At 39.9% G+C, this 27,360-nt stretch overlaps 1 long non-coding RNA gene across 1 annotated transcript; it reads right to left on the reverse strand.

The window, feature by feature from the left end:
• Positions 1–1,053: 1,053 nt before the first annotated feature.
• LOC136788475 (uncharacterized) lies at positions 1,054–27,200 on the reverse strand. The gene is made up of 3 exons (XR_010827235.1): positions 25,421–27,200; positions 23,231–23,288; positions 1,054–1,272 (listed from the first exon to the last, which is right to left on the reverse strand). It is a non-coding gene; the product is annotated as an uncharacterized lncRNA (long non-coding RNA).
• Positions 27,201–27,360: the final 160 nt, after the last annotated feature.

Here is a 27,360-nt window from a genome sequence, read left to right on the forward strand (position 1 = left end):
GTGTACTTCTTTATATAATTTTCTCAGAATTTCGCATTCCTCTCAGAAGCCTGAGAGGAGGATTCACTGTTGTGCTATACTAAAACTAAATCTAGAATCACAGAATGTATGCCCTGGGAAAAAACTCTGATAGAGTTACCATACTAGGAAATAAAAGGACATCACCATTCAGTTCTAGTTGTTCCAATGATTTATGATTATTTTCTGAAATCATTCAATAATCCAGTGTATTAGCATTTATTTATTTATATATTTATTTATGATGGACACAAATAGCCCTGGCCCTTCCTTGAAATTTTATATTTGTGGTTATGGCATTTATCTTCTTGGGTAACGATTAGACATACTGAGGCCCTGCTTCCCAGGAAGTGACTAAACATCTACCTGCCATTGGGAAGTATTGAATACATTCCTTATTGTTCTCTGTTTGCACATGCAACTTTGCTTCACCTGTTGAACTGTCTTTATCCTTGCCCATTAGTTTTCAGCTTTTGCCTGTGTGAATTTCCCCCAGTCCTGCTGGGGGAGAGTGAGCGAGTGGATGGGTTCTTAGTTACTGGCCAGGGTCAACACACCACAGCATCCCATCCCTATTAGACAATATTAGATGAATGTTTATCTGATCAACTATTGCCATTCTTTTGTTCCTATGATCAGGTGATTAGTTGTCTTCTTGTTTGTTTGTTTTGAATGTCAGAATTGAATACAGATTTTATTATGTTACAAAATTTATTAATTTGTAAAAGCGAATGCTATAAATATATGAAATGTACTTCAAAATGTCAAGATACCACTGTTCACCATATCTAATTCTGGATTTAGTTGTGGATGGGCTGTAAATAGGAGTTATGATGAGAAAAGATAGTTAAGCATTTCAGAATGCCATGGCCAAAGCAACCTCATCTAAAAAATACAGGTAAATGTATTTTGCTGATAAATGAATGATGATGTCTGTCTGCCAGATTTAGTATACTATACTGTATAGAATAGTGTGTTCTATATTGTATTACTGTATACTATAAATGTATTACTGCCAAATTACAGCTGACGCTTTTTCATCTGTCCTCTACACATTACGATCTTAGCTGTACAGAATATTAAGTAACAGAAGTTAAATTTGAATAATTGATTTTCTAAATCTGAACTTTGTTTACTAAGTTGTCAGGTAGGACTGCAATACTTTTTATTATCAATTTCCACTACTACTGAAGAGCCATCAACATCTTTGCCTTACATTATTCTGTACTTGATCTTTGGAGATTCCTGCATTGTCTGCAAAAAAGGAAAAGAAGAAATATACAATAAACTCCAATTTCAATGTTACCCAGTAGAAGAGTTAAGATTTTTTTTTTTTTCGGAATGTCAGAGAAGCTAAATGAGTTTGGAAAGATAAACATGTGAAGAAATTTAGAGAATAAACTTCATTTTGTATGGCTATTACAAATCATCAGACTAGAAATTGTACAAGGTAAATAAGGCACTGGTACGTAAATAACTTGGGAGCTATTGTTTTACATTAGTAGCTTGACATTAATAGATCAAATTTGGTGAAGACTTAGGCCACAGCATCAAGTCCCTGTAACCTGAACGTGGTATGTAGTGGTGATTGAGCAACATTGACTGGCATTGTGTTGGGGTCTGGGAGGTGCAGATGCAGGAAAGGAGGATGTAGTGACCAAGGATGGTGCTAGAAGAGAGCCATACCTGGGAGATAACAGAAGCCATCCTGTCCCACAACAAAGAACTGACAATCTGAAGGAACGGAATGTATATGTGTCAAAAACTGACTGAACTATATTTGAGGAAGTGAAGACAGTACGGGTATAAGAACCCAGGGAAAATCTTGAGTGGGGTCTCTTCCTTGGAGGCACCCAGCTTGAGCTGACATATGAGTACCATTAAATTATCACTGCTTTAAATAAGAGCCAACTCTCTGAGTGAATTCCAGATGCCTGGGTAGACCCATTCTGCTATGTGAAACAATGGGATCCCCTAATAACTGTAATGTATTTAGGATTATAATTTGTTATGCTCTACCACAGAGCGTTTATATTCATCAGAGCAACTGCAGCTCAGATAGGATTCAAAGTGTCATTTATTTACAGGTGGTGATAATGACAAACAAATCCCTTACTCACTGCATTGTGCAAGCTCAGAAGCAAAACTGAAAGACATCTCAAAACATGAATGCAGCTCAATACATGTAATTATTTTGTGGTGTTTTCTCATAAAATGAGTGAAATAGGACTGAGCAAAAATCTTACTACACACAACTTTTTCAATAATTTGTTTTTTAACTTAGAATAATAATGCGCCATATCACAGAATCACAGAATCACAGAATCGTCTAGGTTGGAAGAGACCTCCAAGATCACAGAGTCCAACCTCTCACCTACCACTAACAAGTCCTCCACTAAACCATATCACTAAGGGCTACATCTAAACGTCTCTTAAAGACCTCCGGGGATGGTGACTCAACCACCTCCCTGGGCAGACCATTCCAATGCCTAACAACCCTTTCAGTAAAGAAGTTCTTCCAAACATCCAACCTAAACCTCCCCTGGCGCAACTTTAGCCCATTCCCCCTCGTCCTGTCACCAGGCACGTGGGAGAATAGACCAACCCCCACCTCTCTACAGCCTCCTTTAAGGTACCTATAGAGATTGATAAGGTCACCCCTGAGCCTCCTCTTCTCCAGGCTGAACAATCCCAGCTCCCTCAGCCGCTCCTCGTAAGACTTGTTCTCCAGACCCCTCACCAGCTTCGTTGCCCTTCTCTGGACTCGCTCGAGCACCTCGATGTCCTTCTTGTAGAGAGGGGCCCAAAACTGAACACAGTACTCGAGGTGCGGCCTCACCAGAGCTGAGTACAGGGGGACAATCACCTCCTTAGACCTGCTGGCCATACTGCTTCTTATGCAAGCCAGGATGCTGTTGGCCTTCTTGGCCACCTGAGCACACTGCTGGCTCATATTCAGCTGCCTATCAACCAGTACTCCCAGGTCCTTCTCCGCCAGGCAGCTTTCCAGCCACTCATCTCTCAGCCTGTAGCGCTGCTTGGGGTTGTTGCGCCCCAGATGCAGGACCCGGCACTTGGCCTTGTTGAACTTCATGCAGTTGACCTCAGCCCATCGGTTCAACAATATAAGATATCAACAATATAAGATGGTTGATTCTGTGGGGAAGAGTTGAAAGATGGAAGATGCATTCTGAGTGGATGACTACAGTGTCTATAGTCTGCTGTGTCCCCCTGTACTCTGTTCTGGTGAGGCTACACATTAAGTACTGTGTTCATCGTTGGGCCCCTCACTACAAGAAAGACATCGAGGCCCTGGAGCATGTCCAGAGAAGGGCTACGAAGCTGGTGAAGGGCCCAGAACACAAGTCCTATGAGGAGCAGCTCAGGGAACTGGGGTTGTTTAGTCTGTAGAAAAGGAGGCTCAGGGGAGACCTTATTACTCTCTACAACTACGTGAAAGGAAGTTGTGGGGAGCTGGGGGTTGGCCTCTTCTCTCAGATAACCAGTGATTGGACTAGAGGGAATGTTCTCAAGCTGTGCATGGGGAGGTTTAGATTAGAAATTAGGAGACATTTCTTCTCAGAAAGAGTAGTCAGGCATTGTAACGTGTTGCTCAAGAAAGTCGTAGTGTTAGCGTAGCAACCACATAACCACCAAGTGATTATATGAAGGTGCTTTATTCAGCGCTGGAAGCCGGGGCAGGGGCCCAAATCTGGCTTCAAGTCCCGTTACTTCCCAGCCGTTATTTATACATACAACATTGCGTCAGGTATATATATTCATTACAGGTTGCAACATCAGCCTCGCTTTTCATTCTAATTAGCTCCCCTCCCCTTTGCACATGCGTGGCGCACTCTGGTGGTCGTCCAGGTGGTCGTCCAGATGAAGTAAGGAGTCTTCCTCTTCGCTAAACTTTTCACCTTTCTATTCGACGCATGCTCTCTCCGCTCCTCGGTTCTGCTTCAACTCACTTCATCATCTCCAGGCCCTTATCCAAGGTCAGGTTGTACCTATTCCCTCCCGGGGTTCCCCTCCAACGATTCTTTTGATTGTTCAATGTACTCCCTAAGTTTCCAGCATACATAGATTACTTGATAATGTAAGTACATTTAATGATATTTAATTATACCGTATGATCCATCACCTGAGAAACATTAATAGAACATCCATTCGATTCTCCCCAACACTAACAGTAGCATCACCGTCTCTGGCAGTGTTTAAGGAAATGTTGGATGTGGTTCATAGTGACATGGTTTAGTGGGTGATATTGGTGGTAGGGGTATGATTAGACCAGATAATCTTGGAGGTCTTTCACAACCTTAATGATTCTATCAAGGCAAAATCAGTTCTGACTACTATTCATTAAGAATGGATACTAGGTACTTGTACCACTGAATTGAATATATGTAAATTATTCCACAAATTGTTCAACCTGTAATTTTTTCTGATGCATTTCTGAGTTATGAGAATAATGATACATTACTAATACATTCTTCCATATAATAGGTCAATGAAAATCATGATTAGTAATGGAAATTGGAATGTTTAAATTCATTAATACGTAGGGAGCCACTCCAGCAAACAGTGAGTTATAGCTAAAAGGACAATAGTTTTTGACCAAAATAGAAGCATAGAAAGAAATAACCAGAGATATTCTTACTTACAAAACCTGTAATTAGGGCTTGCTCATAGCTGCAAAACCAAACCCTCAAGGGGAATAAAGATATTTGTGCACACATTACTGTAGTTATCCTTGTGTAACTTTTTGCCTATTAAAAGCATTCCTGTATATTAAATTGTTGCATTACAATAATATATATACAATGGAAAAAAATAATATCCATCAAAATTAGAACTGTTAATACATTATCCTAGAGGAGCATTTGTAAATGTTCATGCTAGCATGGTGGATAAAGGGGAAATAGAAAGACAATGACTTCAGTTATTATATTTCAGGGCTCACCCATATCAGTTATTCCTATATTTTTAAGTGGAGGATCTGAACTTGATTTTACAAAATATGGAAAAAAGATTTCAAGTTCAGAAATCACAGTCCTTCATTAAGAAACTTTGCATCTATGAGCATCATCTGTACTTCCACAGTGATATTTAAGAAATCAGGTCTGGAAGCTATGTCTATAATGCTAAAATAGTAAACCACTGTAAGTTATTAGTGTGGTCCATAACATAGATTTTGTCTCTCCAAGAAGTGTTTATTCCCTGATAATCTCTGGTAATCTTTTTGCAGATATCCTAAATCAGAGGTCAATCCCAATAGATAGTAGAGACAAGATCTTTCTGAGGAAAAGGAAGTTAAGTAAAATTGGTATGAACTGTGATAGCCATGTTCTCCATAGCCAAAGAACAGGTCTTGGCCCCATTTAATTTGCTAGGATGTAGTAGCCGCATAACCATACTGATTTCATATTATTCTATATTCTAATTGAGGTACAATACATACCTTGTCCATAACTTTCAGGTTAGACTAAACTAATATAAATTAGTTTAGTGATCCCCTGTGTTCCTTTACTGTTCAATCAAGAGAAAGAAAAAAATAATAAAAAAAATAAAAAAAATAAAAAAAAGAAGGATTTCTCCCATGTAAGAATTTGATGATTCTCTTAAGATAATTGTCTGCCTTCATTGGCTACAGAAGCAGTATAGGATTTTTTTTTTTTTTCAAATTTACAGTTACAGTCAATTTAAGCACCTCAATTAATTGTCTTCAGTTGCATGGGATGAATCAAATCCCTGATGACCTGCTCATCTCTTATGATGTAACGTTTTCTTATTTTCCAATTGGTTCTGTTGTTTGCAGAGATATTTCTGAGTTTAGTCTCAAGGCAATTGAATAATGATCGCTAGTAAGTAATGTCATTGCATTCAGGGAATAATAAGGTGAGACTACAAATATGTGACAAACTAAGAGCAGGTAAAAAACATATGAAGTTCACATATGCATTAAAATTTCAATTATGTTAAATAAACAACTGCAAAACTAACTCTCTCTTCTGTTAGTTTGACAATCAGAACACTTGCTTTTAGACTTTTGGTTTGAGAAAGAAAGAAGTGCATCCTGTGAAGTGCTGAGGATGATTCTTCCCCTTAGTTTCTGGATATAGCCCTAAGCAACCCTGCTGAGGTTTGGTCAGGAGGTGGGGAAGGGGAAGAATCTCCTCCAGAGTTCCCTTCCAACTTTATCTGCAGTTTTAGATAAACAGTAGAACTAGCCAAAAATACTATTTTCATCACCTGATTCTCTTGTTTCATTTTACTGTCTTCCAGAACACAGTAAAATACTGAAAATATTGAGGTAGCAAGGAAAATGTTTTGGTAGTTTGATACACTTTGATTAAACTTCTAAAAATCATTGTTAATATATGAAAGATTATATTTGAACTTTATCAAGTTGAAACATTTACTTGATCATATCCCAGAATATTATAAGGTAAATCACAAACTGACTACTTATGCTGAATATTTAGGGAAAAAAAAAAAAAAAGGCAAATACTGAGCATTCAATCCAACATGAAATTAAAAAATACAATAGAACTACGAAGGCAGTTAAAGTTCCTGACAATGCTCAACCTTATTTGTTTTATTAAATATATTTTTTTCTGAAATTAAAATATTTTATGGAGTGAAGTTAATTTTGTTAAGAAATATTTAGGCACAGAATATTTAATTTAAGAGAAAAGTAGTTGTTCCATTAGTTAAAATGCAGGGGATTCAAGAGTATCCTTGCCCATTCAGATCAGAGCAGTATGAGGTGAAAAACATTGTTCTGTATTTTTCAGAAGAAGAGCTTCAACAGATTGCTCTGCATTCAAGATTATTTTCCTAATTTTATATACTACAAAGTGTCCCACCTCATGCAAATACTTCTACTTTTCTGAAAGTAGTTTCAGATTTCTATGTTAAAACAGACATGGGGAAAAAGTCATCTAAAAAATCAACAAAACAAAGCAAAAACTGTTCATTTTCCTATGCCCATATAGGAAAAAAGAAGTGTCAACTCTCAAATTCAGCTTAAATAAACCACAGTTCTTTCTAGCAGTGCCTGGAAAGATATATACCATGAAATTATCAATGTTTTTGTTTGTTTGATTTGGTTTGTGTTTTTTGTTGTTATTTTTAACATTTTATTGATTAAATTGCAAGTTTCAAGACGAGAATATGAGAAATAATGGAAAGTAAGAAGGGTCACCTTACAGCTGTCATGGTGAAGGGTCACTTTACAACTGTCTTGGAGCTTGAGTAAGTCCTAAATATACTTTAAGACAGGAGGCTTTGTCCTGATAGCTGATATTCCTAACAGAGGTTTTCCTCAATGTGACCTCTATACAAACACAACTTACTAATAGTACTTTCAAATACCATATAAACAGGGTTAAATTAAAATAAAGCACAATATTGATTACTTGTGAGCAAATAAAAATAAATCTGACTATTTTGATATGATAGTAGATTTGGATATATCTGCTCCAAATTCTCTTTCTCGGGATTATAGAGAAATAAAGATCTCTTTAGTGGATGCCACAGGAAGTATTCAACTGGAAGAAAATACATAGCTCTGGGATTTTGGGTATGGTTTAGCCTTTATGGTTTCTCTCTAATTGTAATTGAACATATTTATTTATTTATTTATTTATTACCAGATTAGCAAAACATTTTTTTTCTAATTATGCTTTGAAGGACTGTTAGAAATCTTAAATGTTATGAGAAGTGTTATGTCCATGCCACTATATAAAAGAAGAATAGGAAGGGTTCTCCAGCCCTACAGTACAGACACAGCCAGATTCAGTCTGTTCAGAATTAGTTCTGGATATATCTGTCTTGGACGAGCCATTTGAAGGGATCTGAAACAATGCTGAAGACTGAACTAATGTTTGTGAAGGGTGGCTTATCAGGAGTCTGGTGTTTCCACTTGGTCCCTCTTACATTTATGAGAATGGGCACACTCAAAATACAATTGTTGATTGTATGTGGTACTTGCTTTTTATTCTCCTTGTTACATAAATGTGCAACATTAGCTCACATAACAGATGCTTTAACTCAACTAGAAACCCTAATACTTTACAATTTTGTTTACACAAGCATAATCTTAAAACAGTAATCCCAGTACCAGTAATCATAATGAATAAAATTGAGTGAAGAACAATTAGAAAAAATCTTGTAAATTACAAAGAAATTGGAAAAGTGGATTATGATACAGAAACAAAAACTGGAGGAAAAGCTCAATATACTTTCTCTAACCTTTTAGATTCGTTATCCTATAAACACATTTACAAGCTCTATATCTTTCCTTTCATATAACAGACTCTCTTACTTTGTTTTTGATCATAGTATAACAGTTCTCACTCTGCTATGATTTAGCTGAATGTCTTCATTACTTTAGATGAAATGAAAATGAACTTTTGAAGTTTTCTCCATAAATTAATGAACTTAGAATATTACTCAGTTGTTACATGAATACTATGCAATTTAGAATGGCCTAACAATTAAAACTGGGGGCCTATTTTACTATTGTTCCCTTGCATTACTTCAGTGTAATGAAGTAACTCATAAATAGACATTAAATGATGAAGGCACCTTGTATCAATGAAACAGAACGTGCAAATACTTTATGTACATGACCCTGAAACTATGCCACCATCAGAGCAAGACAGACAACTGATGGTGATACAAGGGTAACATAGAATCATAAAATAGCTTGGGTTGGAAGGGACTTCAAAGATCATCTAGTTCCAACACCCCTGCCACAGGTAGGGATGCCACCCACTAGATCAGGTTGCTCAGGACCTCATCTAACCCGGTCTTGAACACTTCCAGGGATGATGGGGCATCCACAACCTCTCTGGGCAACCTGTTCCAATTCCTCACCATCCTCTGAGTAAAGAATTTCCTCCTAACCTCTAAGCTATATCTCCCACCTTTTAGTTTAAAACCATTCTGCCTTGTCCTGTCATTATCTGACTGAGTGAAGAGTCACTCTCCATCTTTTTTATAAGTCCCCTCTAAGTACTGAAAGGTCACAGTGTGGTCACCCCAGACCTTTCTCCCTTTCCCCTTAAAGTAAATATTAGAGATCAGAAATTAGAGTTGTAAGTACAAAAATGAAAAGAAAAAAAAAAAAAAAGGCAAATGAATTTGTTTTTATGAAACAACAAAATAAAAGAATCCAATAGAGAAATCTGAACCCAACTCTGGACTTCCTACCAAAAACATTTTGACTGCATGTCTATTTTTAGACTTTATCAGGATGTTCTAACTAAGAGACTAATAATTCATTATATGGATTATTTCAGCTGGCCAAATCATCTAAACAAATTCAGAGCAAGTGGCTGATTTTTACAACACAATATTTGATATATTGGATTATTTTATTTTTTCCCCTCTGTATTTATCTATTTATTTATTTTTCTAGTGGGTAGCATTTACCAGCAGGAGTATTTCTAGAAATGGAAGAGTAAAATGCCTGTTTACATATGTTGATAGTGATAGGACAAGGGGGAATGGTTTTAAACTAAGACAGGGGAGATTTAGGCTAGATATTAGGAAGAAGTTTTTCACTCTGGTGGTGAGGCACTGGAACAGGTTGCCCAGAAAGGTTATGGATGCCCCATCCCTGGAGGCATTCAAGGCCAGGCTGGATGCAGCTCTGGGCAGCCTGCTCTAGTGGTTGGCAACCCTGCCCATAGCAGGGGGGTTGAAACTAGATGATCTTTAGGGTCCTTTTCAACCCAGGCCATTCTGTGATTCTGTGATGATAACACACATACACACACACACAAAATCTCAAACTTACAGAAAGATATGGACACGCTGGGGAGTGTCCAGAAGAGGGACAACAAGATGATCAAAGGACTGAAGCATCTCTTCTGTGAGGAGAGACTGAGAGAGTTGGGACTGTTCAGGCTGGAGAAGAGGAGTCTTACGGAGAATCTTATCAATGTGCGTAAATACATGAAGAGAGGATGCAAAGAGGACAGACCCATGATCTTTTCAGTGGTGCCCAGTGACAGGACAAGAGGCAATGGGCACAAACTGTAATACGAGAGTTTCTGTCTAAACATCAGGAAACACTTTTTTACTGTGCAGGTGACTGAGCACTGGAACAAGTTGCCCAGAGAGGTTGTGGAGTCTACCCCCTTGGAGATATTGAAAAGCTGCCTGGACATGGTCCTGGGCAACCTGCTCTATGTGGCCCTTCTTGGGCAGGAGGTAGGACCAAATGACCTCCAGAGATCCATTCCAGTCTTAACCATTCTGTGATCCTGTGATATGTATGTATTTGTAACAAAAAAGTTACGTTTCCCAAACCCAACATCATATAAAAACAATCACAAATGCAAACAAAAAGCAACCATAAATACACATAAACACACACAAAAAAATAGTACAAACTCCCATTTGGGATCATTATAACATACAAACAGAACAGGCATTAGAAAATACTATGACTTCTATAATTACTGTATTACATCAATAAATTACTGTAGCTATATACATTTGATAGGATGTATATGTGTTAGAGGTCTTGTTTGAGAGTAAATACAAAGCATTGGCCAGCTAAGAAACTCTCCAGACTCCATTGGGTACATTCAATCAGATACATACACTTTTGGTACTATTTCAGCTGTCCTGCCTGGCTTCCAGTTGTGGCTGAAGAAGAATTCAGGTACCATGTTGTATCTGCCACTTCTTTGTAGGTACTCTGTAGGTATCTACAATGTCTCCAATAGCACTGTAAGTAATGTGGACAACTAAACCCTGTAGTCATTATTTGTGTAAACCAAGGAATCAATATGGTCAATATAAATAGCTTTATATGGCTATTAAACCTTGTTTGGGAGGCCTTTCTCGAAGGGCATACATTTCCCATAAAGCATGTGTTAAACATGTAACGATGACTTGAGTACCTCAGTCCTATACCCTCACTGATTAGACAGCAAGCAAATATAAGGTCATTATAGAATGTACCTAGAAGTTAGGAGGGTAACTTTGAATATTAATCCCTCTTATACAGTCTGTCTGATTTTTATTTCTTTATTTTTTTTTACCAGAAGGAAGAGGATAAAGGTGTTATTTGCTTTAACATATGCCACTCACTAAAAAGTATGTGCAACATTGTCTAGAAAAATATTTTGAATCATTTACACAACAATATCTTCTATAATCACCAACACTTCCAAACAGAATAATAACATGTTAATTGCAAATTATTTTCATTGGTAATGTAAAGTTGACTTCACAGGGAACCTAATACAATAATGAATTATTAGCTATTAAAATTAATTTGATATGTATCAAAATATTATGTTAACATGAATACCTTGTACTTTAATTAAGTTCATCAAAGCCAGTACAAGATACGGATGAAATGAACAAACAGAATAATCTAATAGCATTCCCGTTAACAGTCTAAGAGTTTCCTTTTAACACTTGGGAGTGTCTTTTCTAGAGGACTTAAGTTATCGTGGGACTTTCTGAACAAGCATTTTTACTATTAGGTTGCTTTCTATAATAAAGCTTTCCAAGCCTACCTGTAAAGTCCTTTAAATGAAGGTGAAGTTAAGAAAGCAGTAAATAGTATTGAAGGAAGTTAGATGCCCAAGACACTTCACATACAGAAAATGAATTAATAAGAAATTCTCACTTTAGTTATTTGAACAAGTCAGCAAACTAGTATATGAATGATACAGGTAGCACACAGGCAGCTTTTCTACTGCATGCAGCCAGACTAGCACAGGTCTAGGAACAGAACATTTGTACTTCAAATTCTTCTCAGTGTCAAACTCTAAAAAATCTGGAAGCCAAAAATCAGGAAAAAGCAGTGTCAGTATCAGGTGACTGTATCTTTGAGAGGTCCCAAGTCCTGATAAACTTCTGTCATTATTTATCTCTTGCAGGACTGTAAAATGACCTGACTTTAGTACAGTGATTCTGAAAGTTGCCAGTACCTTTGCTAATAATCTTCTCATTATCACAAATAAAGCAAAACAGCAAAAAATTTTGACATAAAATTCTAAAATCCTACAGAGAATTTAAGTCTTTAGAGGAATTCTTACCAGATTTCATTTGTCACTGTGCTGTCCTAAGCTTTATTTATTTATTTATTTATTTATTCTGTTAGCAGCTAAACAGATTACATGCATTTGGAAAGTAGCTAGGAGTAAGGAGCTAGGAGGGATAAATTTTCCTTTTTAGCTTTTTTGCAAGATAATGAAATACTCCAAAGTTTTGTCTGTTTTCTCACTCCCAGATAAAAATTGAATATATATGGATACATGCAAACATGCATACGTACATACATACAGATATACACCTCTGAAATTATAGCTACTCAACGTAGTCTCTTTCTTGTTTTGAAAACCTAGTGACATAGGAAAAAAAAAAACACCAACACTTTTACAACAGGCCCAGAGAGAGAGTAAATATATATATACATATATATATATATGTTCAGTTTGCAAAGATGCATTTTAACCTTAGATGTACAACTTGTTAAATATTTTGGGCAGAAATGAAATTTCTTAATTCCATTTGGCACAATGAAGCCTTACTTACCATACTCATATATGGTATATATTGATTTCATTATCATAGAATCATACAATCATAGAATCACAGAAATAAAGAATCAAAGAATGGCTCAGGTTGGAAATGACCTTAAAGATCATCTAATTTCAACACCCCTGCCATGGGCAGGGATGGCACCCCCTAGATCAGGTTGCTCAGGGCCTCATCCAACCTGGTCTTGAACACTTCCGGGGATGACGAGGCATCCTCAACCTCTCTGGACAACCTGTTCCAATTCCTCACCACCCTCTGAGTAAAGATTTTTTTCCTAGCATCTAAGCTAAATCTCCTCTCTTTTAGTTTAAAACCATTCCCCCTTGTCCTGTCATTATTTGACTGAGAAAAAAGTTGTTCTCTATCTTTTTTATAAGTCCCCTTTAAGTAATGAAAACCTGCAATAAAGAAACCACAGAACCTTCTCTTCTGTATGCTGAACAGCCCCAGGTCTCTCAGCCTGTGTTCATAGGGGAGGTGCTCCAGCCCCTTGATCATCTCTGCAGCCCTCCTCTGGACCCGTTCTAACAGATCAACATCCTTCTTGTGCTGGGGCCTCCAGATCTGGACACAGTACTCCATGTAGGGCCTCAGAAAGGCAGAGCAGAGGGGGACAATCACCTCCCTCGACCTGCGGGCCACTCCCCTTTTGATGCAGCCCAGGATGCATTTGGCCTTCTGGGCTGCAACCACGCACTGCTGGCTCGTGTCAAGCTTTTCATCCACCACAACCCCCAAGTCCTTCTCCGCAGGGCTGCTCTCAATGAGTTCTTCACCCAGCCCGTGCTCATGTCCACGATTGTCCCGGGCCAGGTGCAGCACCTTGCACTTTGACTTGTATAACCTCATTAGGTTCATGTGGGCCCAAATCTCAAGCTTGTTCTGGTCCCTTTGGATGGCATCTCTTCCTTCTACTGTATCAACCACACCACTCAGCTTGGTGTCACCTGCAAACTTGCTAAGGATATACTCAATCCCATTGTCTATGTTGTTGATAAAGATATTAAACAGTACCAGTCCCAAGACAGACCCCTGAGGGACACCACTCGTTACTGGCCTCCACCTGGACATGGAGACATTGACCACCACTCTCTGGGTGCGACCTTCAAGCCAATTCCTTGTCCACTGAGCGGTCCACCCATCAAATCTATCTCTCTCAATTTTGGAGATCAGAATGTCATGTGGGACCATGTTAAAGGCCTTGCAGAAGTCCAGGTAGATAACACTGCTCGTTCTTCTCTTGTCAACTGACAAGGGAAGACAAAGAATCATACAGTTACATTATGTTTTATCAATAACAGGATTGCGTACAGCAAGTGACAGTAGTTTAATGGTGATGGGCTTTTTCTTTACTAAGTAAATATAGGCTTGACTTCAGTGAGAAGTTTCAAAAAAAAAAAAAAAGCAAAACAAAACAACAATAACAACAAATAAAACCACAACCCTAGCAGACTAGAACTGACTGGAATTGCTTAGGGGAATTTGAGATTACAAAGAGATGACCTAAATCCATGTAAGTTGGAAAGACACAAGCACATCACACTTTTGGGTTTAAATATTTCATAACTTGAGAACACAATCTTTTTTATTACAAAACTTCTGAGAGGTATGTGTTACTCAGCTGAACTGTCATTTGAGGAAAGGTTCAATCAAGTAATTTTTGAATGCTTCCTGAGGACTCAAAGCATACTTCATTACATTATTCTTAGTTTCCTGTCACAGCCAGAACTCTGTGCATGTCAGTGAAGCAGATAGGAAGTGTTTTTGAATATCAGAAAAGCAGCAAAGAAACAATCCTTCCAACTTCTTTAAGGTGTTATTTATAATTTAAAGCACAGAAGTTAACAAATGTATGACAATACTAAACAGAAAGCTTACTTGGGTCCCTCCCAGTATTCTTAGATCTAAATTCTATAGCGCAAAGAGAGTGTGTATTCTTCATTGTATGCTTAACAGTTTCTTTTTCTCCATGGTGTCTTTTCAACTCTGAGGAGTTTAACTATCATTTAGACACTGATGGCTCCAATTAATATTTCTTTGGACATATCTCTCATTTTTCACTGCTCTACAAGCAGCTCAACTTTAATAAGTTGTACTCATCCAGTTGGATGAAAGCAGAACTTTTATTTTATTTGTGTACATTTTTTTTTGTTTTGTTTTTTGATGGTTGGACCAGATGATCTTGGAGGTCTTTTCCAAACTTAATGATTCTATGATTCTACCATTCTCTATCAGAGCTTTTGCTTATCTAATCCTTGATACTACCATCAACTTCATCATCCGTCAAGTGTGAAATGTGGGAACTGTATTTCTCCCATTATTTTTTTATGTCCTCTACAGGAAGCTATTAACAAGTGCTGTCACTACTTCTCCAATTTATCTTTGTTTTACAAATAAGTCATTTCCTTCTGTCTGTGGACTAGATTATTTATATAATTTCTTCACTTGTGTCCTTATTAATAACTATAATTTTACATGCTATATTTTTCTCTATAGCTACATTGTCATCTATATAATAAAATCATAGAATCGTCAACCATAGAATGGCTTGGGTTGGAAGGGACTTTAAAGACCATCTAACTCCACCCCCCTGCCACAGACAGGGATGCCACCCACTAGATCAGGTTGGCCAAGGCCCCATCCAGCCTGGCCTTGAACACTTCCAGGGATGGGGCATCCACAGCTTCTTAAAAAAGAAGTACATCTGCCTTCTCCACATCTGTCATTACCAGTTCTCCATCTTCATTTGTCAGAGGTGCTAAAATCTCCATAGTCTTTCTTTTCTGGCCAATGTATCTGTAGAACACCTTCTTGTTATTCTTTGCATCCCTCACCAACTTCAGTTCTGTCAGGTCCTTGGCTTTCCTTATCCCATCCCTGCACATCCAGACAGCACTTCTATACTCTTTCCAGAGCACATGGCTCTGTTTCCACTGTCTGTGCATTTCCTTCTTTTGCCTAAAATATATCTATTCAAACAGTAAAGTAGAATGTTTTAAGGAGTAGCAACAGAACTAAAATAATTTAAAATTCACGGGAGCATCTTCCTATACATATATATGTAAACAGTTCATTCAAGAATCATAGAATCATAAAATCATAGAATCATAGAATGGTTTAGGTTGGAATGGTTGTTAAAGATCATCTGATTCATTCCCCGCCTGTCATGGGCAGGTATGACACCCATTAGATCAGGTTGCTCAAAGCTCCATCCAAGCTGGCCTTGAACACTTCAGGGATGGGGCATCCACAGATTCTCTCGGAAACCTATTCCAGTGCCTCACCACCCTCTAAGTAAAAAATTTCTTCCTTATCTATCTTCCTTTAGATTAGATAATCTAAATCTACCTTTTTTTGTTTATAACCATTACTCTTTGTCCTACCACTACAATCCCTGACACAAAGCGTCATCATCCCTCCACCCCCCTCCAGCTTTCCTCTAGGCCCCCTTTAGGTAGTGGAAGGCTGCTGTAAGGTCTCCCTGGAGCCTTCTCTTCTCCAGGCTGAACAGCCCCAACTCTCCCAGCCTGCCTTCATAGGAGAGGTGCTCCAGTCCTCTGGTCAACAATGTGGCCCTCCTCTGGATTTGTTCTAACAGGTCCATGTCCTTCTTGTGCTGGGGGCCCCAGAGCTGAACATAGTACTCATGGTGGGGTCTCACAAGAGCAGAACAGAGGGGGAGAAGCACCTCCCTTGAGCTGATGCCCACGCTTCTGTTGATGTGGTACAGGATACAGTTGGCTTTTGGGGCTGCAAGTGCACATTACCATCTCATGTTGAACTTCTCCTCAACCAACATCAACAGGTCCTTCTCCTCAGGGCTGCTCTCAACCCATTTTCTGCTCAGCTTTAATTTGTGCTTGGGATTGCTAAGGCCCAAATACCAGACCTTGCACTAAGTCTTGTTGAACCTCATGAGGTTCACACAGGCCCACTTCTCAAGCCTGTCAAAGTTCCTCTGTATGGCATCCCCTCCAGCATGTCAACTGCAGCACACATCTTAGTGTCATCAACAAACTTGCTGAGGGTGCACTCAATTTCACTGTCCACATCACCAACAAAGATGTCAAATAGTGCCGGCCCCAGTACTGATCCCCGAGGAACATCGCTTATTACTGATCTCCACTTGGACATTGAGCTGTTGACCTCAACTCTTTGAGTACAACCATCCAGCCAATTCCTTATTGTTAAACTCATTAAAGCATCAGTATAGATTTTTAGTAAGACTGAGAGAATACTGAGGACCTGAGGAAACAAATTACATTTTTTTAGCCTTAAAAATTTCTAAAAGATATGGCCAGGTAGGTTTGGAACTGACAGCCTGATAATTATTTCTATCAAAATAAGGCAAAAAAAATACAAAATTCAACATGTATACATGATAAATCAGTAATAAACATGTCTGTAGGAAATAGCTCTAGACAAACCAAACTGATATTTCTCATGAAACTGTAAGTTTCATCAAAAGAATGGAATTTTGCAATTCAGAAGTCTTATAAGGCCTGATTATGTCAACTTCAAATTAAGAAACAGAGCTATTCATAAGTAACAATGGATCAAAATTATACTTCCTCTGGATGCAACTAAATTTCTTCTACTGGGCCTGTGCACAGAAACACAAACTCTGAAAATAATGATTAATGTGGCCTCTGATTACTGCAGTTCTCAAGTCTGGAAGTCCAGAGAGATTAATAATGTTTAAAAAATTCCTATCAATTTAGGTTCTAAAATAAAAGGTGATATTCCTATTCTTTATATCCAGAATTTCTTTAAGGAGAGCACATACATGGAATACATACGGAAAAAATATGTTTCAAGACCCCAGTTTTACCGACTATATAAGGCATTTCACTTCAGATCTTCTAAATCCTGGTTTATGGTGTATTCCCAAAGAATACTTCTATATTTAAATAAAATGGTACATGATGAAAACACAGTGATTTTTGTTCTTTGTAACAAAATACGTCTTTGTCTCATTCTTTCCTTGCCAATTAATTTACAAGATTGAATACAAATAATGCAGTTTTATCCACATCCACAAGAAATTCTAACAGCCATGGGGATAAATTAATACTATTGTTGATTTTTTTCATGTTGAGAAAATCTTGACAGCTTGAGTCATAAATTTATTTAGAAATAGGCTTAAAATTCACTGTTAAAAAGGGGGAAGGTATAAGATTCTAACAGCTATTTCAGTCATATCTAAAAATACTGAGAAGTCTGGATCTAGTTACCACATTTAGGGGAGTCTTTTTTAGTTATAGGACAGCCTGAGTAATCTCCTGCATACAGCCCTGCATACTCTATGATACATGGTCAGAAATACTACTTACTAATATTAAGGACTGAGTAGAACTGGGAATTCTAAAAAATAAAAAATAAAAAAATCACTCTTAAGTAAGCCTAGTAAGCCTAAGACCGCAAGAGCATTCATTTCCTACTAGTCAGTGTTTTCTCCTGTGAGAAACAAGTACTGAACCAAGCATCTGAGAAGGCTGACTCAGAGTTTTGAATATTTGGAGTTGATAACACAGACTATAACAAATGTATGTGTTAAAAATAAAATGGAAGAGTGGATTATACTTTTTTTTCAGTTTTGACATCCATTTGAAGCTGAAATTTCATTTCAAAGCACACAATCAAATGTTTCATTTAAAGATTAGCTATTCCTATACATTATATTAACGTATAAACTATAAGGGTATGTAGAAGGGTACCTGGTCAAAGACTTTTTCCAAGCAAGAGAGGATAATAAGAAATGGAAGCAGTTAAGGAAACCAGGTCTGGTCAATCATGTGAACTTATGAGAGCATGTGAGAGTGTATAAATGTTTACTCTAGTGTGGTTATCTCATTGAGAATTTCTAAGGTGGGAGACAATTACAGGAAACAAACATCCCAGTCACATTAATTGGTGGGCTAACAAGATACAGGTGCTGTTTCCAGGAGGGCTGAACCTTGCAACTGGTAAGACTGTGAACCAAGAAGCCCTAGATTGGCAGGGTGTAGGGAATGCAGAGTTTTGCAAACCCATGGGAGGGGGTAGGAAGAAGAGGAACAAACTGGCATAATGGTTTTATGTGGCAATGTTTGCAGGGGAGGGCCTGCAGGAGTAGGCTTTGTGAGAAGAGGATGGGAGCTGTCCCATGTTAGACAAGAGCCAATCCTCAATGCCTCCGAAAGGGACTTGCTGCTGGCTGAAGCTTAGTCAATAAGCAACGCTGTTTGTGTCTCTGTGTGAACATATTTAAGAAAAGGGTAAAAAATTTCTGCACAACAGGGGCTGGGAGAGAGGTATGAGAAAATTTGAGAGAAAACTTTTCAGATACCAAGGTCAATGAAGAGGGAAGAGATGATACAGGCACAGGAGCACAAGTTTTGCAGCCAGTGGAGAGGAACATGTTGGAAGAGGCTGTCCCTCTGCAGCCCATGGGTCCCACGGCAGAGCAGGTATTGATACTGCTCCCTGTTGAGGAGCCCATGGTGGAACAGGTGGATGTGGCGTCAAGGAAGCTGCAGCCCATGGAAAGCCTCCATAGCAGACTCTAGGTTGGACCTGCAGCTCATGGAGAGGAGCCCATGGTGGAGTTATATAAAAGTTATATACAATTCCTATCCACCTTAAAAATAATTCAAAGGATATTGGCAGAAGAAAGTTTTAGTGTGGTCAGGAAAGGTGGAAATGCAAAAAAGGTACAAATTTGATCATGTATTCTAGTCAAGTTCTTTGCAGAACTACATAAAACACAACTGGACTGGTATGTTTCTAAAGCTTCAGTGGAAGAATTAAGAGACTGTTCTGCACATGAAAATAAAAAGGGTAAATCAAAGGTCACTTTATGGATTTCAAAATTTGAATGGATATTGGAAATAAGTACAGCTTTGCTAAAGTTTCCTTTAGCAGGGAACCTCACACAATAATTTTATCTCCAATGTGAGTATATTTCTGAATTCCATACTAGAATTTAAAGCAAGGTAACAAAGCAACAGCATGATACATATATATATATATATACACATACATATACATATATATATATATATATAGAGAGAGAGAGAGAGAAGAGAGAATATGTTAGTCTAAACAGATTCTAAAGCATCCAAATGGATAATAGCTGGCATTAGTCATAGTTACCTCTTTATGGCCTTAGCCTCCTGGAAAATTTAATTCATTTAATTCATTTGTTACTCTATTATGCATAACCTGACAACTATGAATATAGTAGGTACTTGTTCTTTGTCTGTAACAGTCCAGTCACGTCCAAGTGTTCATAATGCACATCCAACTGTGCTGAGCAGAGAGCACTGAGGTCACATTTATGTCAGATAGGAGGTTGAGTTCATGCAAGACAGGTAACTAGTGTCAGTGCCTCATGGGCTTCCATTTTCACAGAAGCTAAGGATCAACACAGCCTACTATACCTCTGTGTCTAAGTATGTACACAACTTGACCTTGCTTTCTTTAACAGGGCAAAACACAGCAGGTATGTTACAAAAACTAAAACCAAGCATGTGAATAGGTCAAGCCAAGCCCTTGATTGCTATTCAAAGGGGAAAGGGTATGAAAAAATAAAAAAATAAAACCAACAATTCACTGACTGCACTTTCAGATCATCAGGGTCTTAGACATTTTTTTAATGAGAACACTACATAGGCATTTTTAAATCTTGGAAAGAAGAAACAGCCAGCAGTAAGAATGAAACTGCATTCAGTTAGGGCAAAAATTAAAGAGAATATTTTCTACATAAGGAAGACCAAAAAAAGAGACAGAATGAAGGGAGAATGTAGGACAAAGGACCTATCCTAGATGTAATGAAAATATTCACATAGTACCAGGATTAGAATGTGCTACTACATCTTTAATGAACTTCCTTAGTTTTAAAATCTTATTCAGTCTCTTCTCAAACACACATACAAAACAAAAAATAATAATAATAAAAAAATACAAATAAAAAACAGAAGATGGGGATACTGCCATGATCATTGTTCTTTCTTTCAAGCAGTCTAACACAGGTTAGACTACAGAGAACCTAACCTGTGTAAATATAATCCTACTGTAAGAATTGTCCCATTTTTATAGTTGGAAAAACTCTTCAATGCTGACAGCATTTATTCACAAACACCTAGTGACTCTGTCATAATGTGAATGGATGATCATATCGTTTGTAAATGTAGCTTTTTCTAAAAATGCACAGATGTAACCCCAAATATCTTCACTGTCCTCAGCTAGAATACAAGTGAAAAAAATATTTCCTTCCTCTCTGGAAGAAACTGGGCTTTTTCTATGTGTTTTACAATCAGAATGTATGTTGTCTGCTCCTCTTGGCATACAAGACTCATAGTTAGGTATTATTTAGTGGACAGTAGGTTAAAACTCCATTGTAAAACTACATTGGGTGAATGTAGCAAAGTTTTGGTAGCAGTGGGACCATGGGGATCGCCTCTCTGTGAAGTGGCCAGAGGCTGACACATGCCAGATACTGCTTGTTCCTGAAGGCTACAAGATACCCACAACAGGACACAGCTGAGACCAGCAGCCAAGCTGTTGGTGCCTCTGGTAAAACACATTTAAGAAAGGGGAAAATGGCTACAGAGAGAGAGGAGAGAGGGGGAAAGAACAGAGAAAGAAACAGAAGATGAAGCACCAAGATCAAAGGAGGAGGTGGAGGAGGGGATCCATGTTACCAAGAAGAGCTTCCATGCAGACTGTGGAAAAGTCTGTCTTGGGACCAATGCTGTTGGTCCCAAGTGCAGCCTCAGCACACCCTCAGTGAGTATGAGTGATGCAGTTGGTACAACAGAAGGAAGGAATGCCATCCAAAGGGACCTGGACAAGCTTGAGAAGTGAGCCCATGTGAACTTACATTCAACAAGTCCATGTGAGGTTCAACAAGTCCAAATGCAAGGTGCTGCACCTGGGTTGGGGCAATCTCAGACATGAGGACAGTCTGGGGGAAGAACTCATTGAGAGTAGCCCTGTAGAGAAGGACTTGGGGGTTCTCGTGGATGAAAAGCTTGACATGAGCCAGCAGTGCACGCTTGCAGCCCAGAAGGCCAACTGCATCCTGAACTGCATCAAAGAGGCATGGCCCGCAAGTCAAGGGAGGTGATTGTCCCCCTCTACTCTGCCCTCCTGAGGCCATACTTGGAGTACAGCATTCAGGTGTGAGGACTCCAGCTCAAGAAAGACGTGGAGCTGTTAGAGCATGTCCAGAGAAGGGTTACAAAGAAGATCAAAACACTGGAACACCTCCCCTGTGAAGAAAGGCTGAGGGAGCTGGAGTTTTTCAGCCTGGAGAAGAGAAGGCTCCAGGGAAACCTCACTGTGGCCTTTCAGTATTTAAGGAGGGCTCAAGACAGAGAGCAACTTTTTTTTTTTTTTTTAAACTTCTTATTTATTTATTTTAGAGATGGGGAGATTTCAATTAGATGTTAGGAGGAAATTCTTTACTCAGAGAGTGGTAAATTTGAAACAGGCTGCCCAGAGAAGCTGTGGGTGTCCCATTCCTGGAGGTGTTCAAGACCACACTGGAAGAGGCCCAGGGCAACGCGATCAAGTGGGTGGCATCCCTGCCTGTGCCAGAGGGATTAGAACTACGTGATCTTCACTGAAAGATAGGTATTTCCATGCAGCCCGTGGAGAGGACTACACCAGAGCAGACATTTACACTGTAGCCTGTGGAGGACCCTTTGCTGGAGAAGGTGGATATCCCGTGAAGGACTATAGCCGATAGGAAGGATCCACATTGGAGAATGGAAAAAATGTGAAGAGGAAGGTGTGGCAGAGGGGAACTGTTATTGACTAACCACAACCGACATTACCCATTACGTTACTCTGTCACTTGTGGTAGGGAAGGGGTGGATATGAAGGTACAGAGTTGAGCTTGGGAAGACAGGGCTGGGTGGTAGGATGTTGTTTTAGTTTTTGACTTTGTTTCTCACCATCCTAGTCTATTTTTAATTGGCAATAACTCAAATCAATTTTCTCCAAGTTCAGTCTTTTTTACCCATGATGGTAATTGGTAAGTGTCTTCCCCATCTTTATCTTGACCCATGACTTTCTTATTTCATTTTCTCTCCCTGTCCTGCTGAGGAGGGGGCGCAAAGGAGCAGTTGGGTGGGTGTCTCACTGCTAACCAAGGTACCTGTACCACCTGTGTTACGGGTATGACCACATATACCTGTACCACCTGTTACAGGTACCACCGCAGACACCTGTAACACTTCACAGAGGTTTGCCTTAACATTCTTTCAAAGTTATTCTGTATCTGTGGGTATCGTCTCTTCTAGTGAAAGTTTGTATTTTAAAGCTCTTTTTTATGAGAGTTAGTAATGTTTCTGAGTACAGAAACATAGACACAACACAAACAGGGATTGGATTAAGGATACGATTAATGCAGTTAGAAGCCCAGATTCATGCATCTGCTTTGAGTATCAATAAATAGCTATACATATAGTCACTCAGGTGGAATAAGACTAAACTTTAATTTCCCATAAAGCCTCAGCTATTTTACCAATTGAACTGCCCTCTTATTTCCATACTATATAGTGGGTGACTGGTCCCCAACTCATATGTGTGTGTCTACATTGCAGACACTTAATGAAGATGTTTGAATTTGGAACAAAGTGGTACTTACCAAGCATAGGCTTACCGCAAGCTTGAAAGGAAACTTAGTTATGGGACACTGGGAAATTCTGTACACAAAAAGAAAAATAGTAATTGCAGAAGCTGATGCATAAACTTATGAATTTACACGTGAAGAGGACCAATAGACATACACAGAGTGGCAAAAAATATCAGTGCAAGCATATGTATTTCCAGGCACAGCAAAAATGACGTGTAAGATTACCTGAAGACATTTAGGGTAATCTTTGATTTTATCCTTTGTTGTTGTTCTTCCCTTCTTTCTTATTAATGGTCAGTAAAATCACATATTTTAAAAACATTTTTTAGAATTAATGCCTTGATTTTATCATTTTTTTTTAAATACTCCCTCGGTAGATTTCAAAGCCTGAGTAATCTCTCAGAACTGGAAGGAAAAAAAAAAAACACAAAAACAAACAAAACAATGCCTTAATCAGTAGGAAGAATATCTTTCTGCATATTTTGAATATAAAGTTACAATTTTTCAGCACGTTAGGTCTCAAGACTGATCTTTTATAATGACAACAGGGAATAGCTTGTAATGAATTCTGAGAGTAAGAGATCAAACTGTTATTAACCTAGTATACTGTAGCTTAACTATAAAAAGAAGACGGAATTACGGAAGTTGCTACAGTATTTTAATGACTTATAAAATTGTGGTTGTAGACTGACACATCTATAATTAAGAATACTAAGTCTTCTAATTCCAGTCAGACATTACAGGAAGATTCCTATTTCTGCGTACAAAAGAATGCAATATTTATATGCTTACAAATAAAATACTAAAACAATTTCACAAATAACCTTTAGAGTTTGACTTTTGTTCTGTTCTCAGAATGAAATACAGGTTATAAAGAGGAAAATCCTAAATCAAGTCCTGTTCTGAATCACTTTGTTTTGTCTATTTGTTCCTTGTTCAGATAAGTCATGGGCAAGTGTTTTGAAATTATCACTTTCCTCTGTGTTCTGGTGTAATCGCAGTAAGCAGCTAAGCACCACAAAGCTGCTGGCTCACTTTCCCCATAGTAGGATGGGTGAGAGAATCAGAAAGGTGTATTGGGTTTACATAGCAAGGTTCTGATAGCAGGGGGGCAGCAGGGGTGGCTTCTGTGAGAAGAGTCCAGAAACTGCCCCATGTCAGATCAGTTTCAGCCGGCTCCAAAGGGACCCACTGCTAGCCAGTGAGACGTTGATTTTTGTGTCTCTGTGAGAGCAGATGTGAGAAAAGGAAAAAAAAAAAAAAAAAAAAAGTGCTGTGCAACAACAGCTGGGAGAGCGAGGAGTGGCAAACAGCCCTGCAGACACCAAGGTCAGTGCAGAAGGAGGGCAGGAGGTGCTCCAGGTGCCAGAGCAGAAATTCCCTGTAGCCTGTAGAGAGGCCCCTGGTGGAGCAGGCTGTCCCCCCAGCAGCCCATGGGTCCCACAACTTCCTTGTACTCTGCCTGAGTTGCCTGTCCCTTCTTCTACCAGACATAAACTCTTTTTTTCCTGAACACACAGCGAAAGTTCCCTGTTCAGGCACCCCAGTCTTCTTCCCCGCCGGCTCATCTTACAGCACGCAGGGACAGCCTGCTCCTGTGCCTTTAAGACTTCCTTCTTGAGGAGTGTCCAGCCTTCCTTGACCCTTCTGCCCTTCAGGACTGATTCCCAAGGGACCCTCCCTACCAGTGTCCTGAACAATTCAAAGTCTGCCCTCCAGAAGTCCAAGGTAGAAGTTTTACTGACGCCCGTCCTGATTTCACCAAGAATAAAGAACTCTACCATGTCATGGCCGCTCTACCCAAGACAACTCCCTACCACCACATCTCCCACCAGTCCCTTGTGAACAGCATGTCTAGCAGGGCACCCCCTCTGGTAGGCTCTCTAACCAGCTGAGTCAGGAAGCTGTCTTCCATGCACTCCAGGAGCCTTCTAGACTGCTTCCTCAGGGCTGTATTGTATTTCCAGCATACGTCTGGGAAGTTAAAGTCCCCCACGAGGACAAGCACTGGTGATTGAGCAATTTCTGCCAGCTGCTTATAGAACCCTTTATCCATCTCTTCATCCTGGTTTGGCGGTCTTGTTGGCCAACCCCCTGACCCTTATCCACAAGGACTCTACATTTTCATTCCCAACCCCAATCTCAACAACATCAAAACACTCTCTAATATAGAGAGCCATGCCACTGTCCCTCCTTAGTTACCTGTCCCTTCTGAGAGCTTGTAGCTATCCACTGAAGCACTCCAGCCATGGGCGTGGTCCCACCATGTTTCAGTGATGGCAACTAGGTCATAGTTTGCCTGCCACACAATGGCTTCCAGCTCCTCCTGTTTGTTGTGCATGCTGTGTGCATTGGTGTAGATGCACTTGTGTGATGCTATTGCCCTCACCCTCAACCCTGGGACTGCTCCCTCAGGCTCATCTCTATTGAGTCTCAATTCCCCCCCACCCCCTTTCAAACCTAGTTTAAGCCCTCTTGATGAGCCCTGCCAGCTCCTGGGCTATAGTCCATTTCCCCCTTTGAGACAGGTGGGACCCATCGGCAGCCATCAGGCCAGGTTATGAGTAAACCTCCCCATGATAAAAAAAAAAAAATCCGGCAGTGGCATCAGCCTCTCAGACATGTATTAATCAGATGGACCTTCCAAATCCTCTCAATATCCCTCCCTACCACTGAAGGGATAGAGGAAAACACCACCTGTGCACCCACTCCATCCAGTAACCGCCCCAGTCCCCCGAAGTCCCTTTTGATAGCCTTCAGGCTTCTCTCAGCAATTTCATCACTGCCAACCTGAATTATCACTAAGGGGTAATAATCAGAGGGATGAACAAGGTCAGGAAGTTTCCTTGTAATGTCCCTGACCCAGGCCCCAGGTAGGCAGCAGACTTCCCTACGGGTAGGGTCCAGCCAACATATGGGGTTCTTTGTTCCCTTCAGAAGGGAGTTGCCTACAACCATTACCCTTCTTTCCTTCTTGGTGGAGGAAGACTTGAGATGTGGAGTCAACTTCCTTGCCCTAGACAGCCTTTTGTGTGGGCTTCGCCCCCACATCCTCACAACTCTTTCCCTTGAGCTCCACAGCCTTAAACCTATTGCGTAAGGGCACCCAGGGAGGTGAGACGGGTAGGGAGAGGGCTCACCTGCAACACCGAGCAGGGACCTGTTTCCATTCATCTCTCAGGCCCCCTCCGTCTGTCTGACAGCACCAGGGCAGGAGGTCCACCACTATTTGGGATGTGTCACCCCGGTGCCTTTCTCTCAGGCATGGCAGGGAGTAACTCCACTGGTCTAACTCCTGCTCATGCTTCCCGATGGTCCTTGATCTCTCTACCTCCTCCTTGAGCTCTGCCACGAGGCTGATCAGATCCTCCACCTGCTCGCACCTCACGTGGTCAGTATCTCTGTCACTCATCATTGGCAGTGACAGGCTCAGGCACCCCCTGCAGCCAGAGACCTGAACAGCCGCATCTTCGGGCAGGCAGTCGGTCTGCGTCACCACTGCCTTTTTGGCGAGCGCTTTAGCGAGCGCTTGCCACCTGGTGGTGACCAAGGCTGGGTTTGCTGTCCGGGAGGTAGCCAGTAGGTGAACCAGTCTCCGGAGCGATGAGGGATACTCTGCCCTCCCCATCAGCTCGCCCTGCCTACGCCAACTGACGCGCCACGACCTGTTTGCCCCCTCTGGTCACCATAATCCTGATCACTTTCACTCCCCCAAGGGCTGCCTTTGTACGGCCGGGGCGCTGCTGACTCCGCCCTCACCTTGTCAGTCGCACTCGCAGGGGCTGCTGGGTCCTGGCAGCGCCCTCGGATTACTCAGCCTCGGTGAAAAATAACTGTATTTCAGCCAAAACCGGTACACTCTGCAGCATCTAGGTTGGAACAGCACACCTTATCTGCTGAATCTTATTTTAGTCAAACTAAAAACTTTGTCTCTTTAAAACTGTTTCTCTCTGAAGTCTACAGCCTCTTACCTGAAAGCTGTTTGTCCTCTCTTCTGCCCCTTCTTCTTTCAGTCAGGGTGAGGAAATTCGGGGCAGAAAAGCATTAATAATAATAATAATAATAATAATAATAATAATAATAATAATAATATAATTTTCAGTATGCAAGACTCATCTGACCTAGCTCTAGTCATCTAAGTC

Source organism: Anser cygnoides, chromosome 1, assembly GCF_040182565.1.
Source record: "Anser cygnoides isolate HZ-2024a breed goose chromosome 1, Taihu_goose_T2T_genome, whole genome shotgun sequence".
Classification (NCBI taxonomy): Eukaryota; Metazoa; Chordata; class Aves; order Anseriformes; family Anatidae; genus Anser; species Anser cygnoides.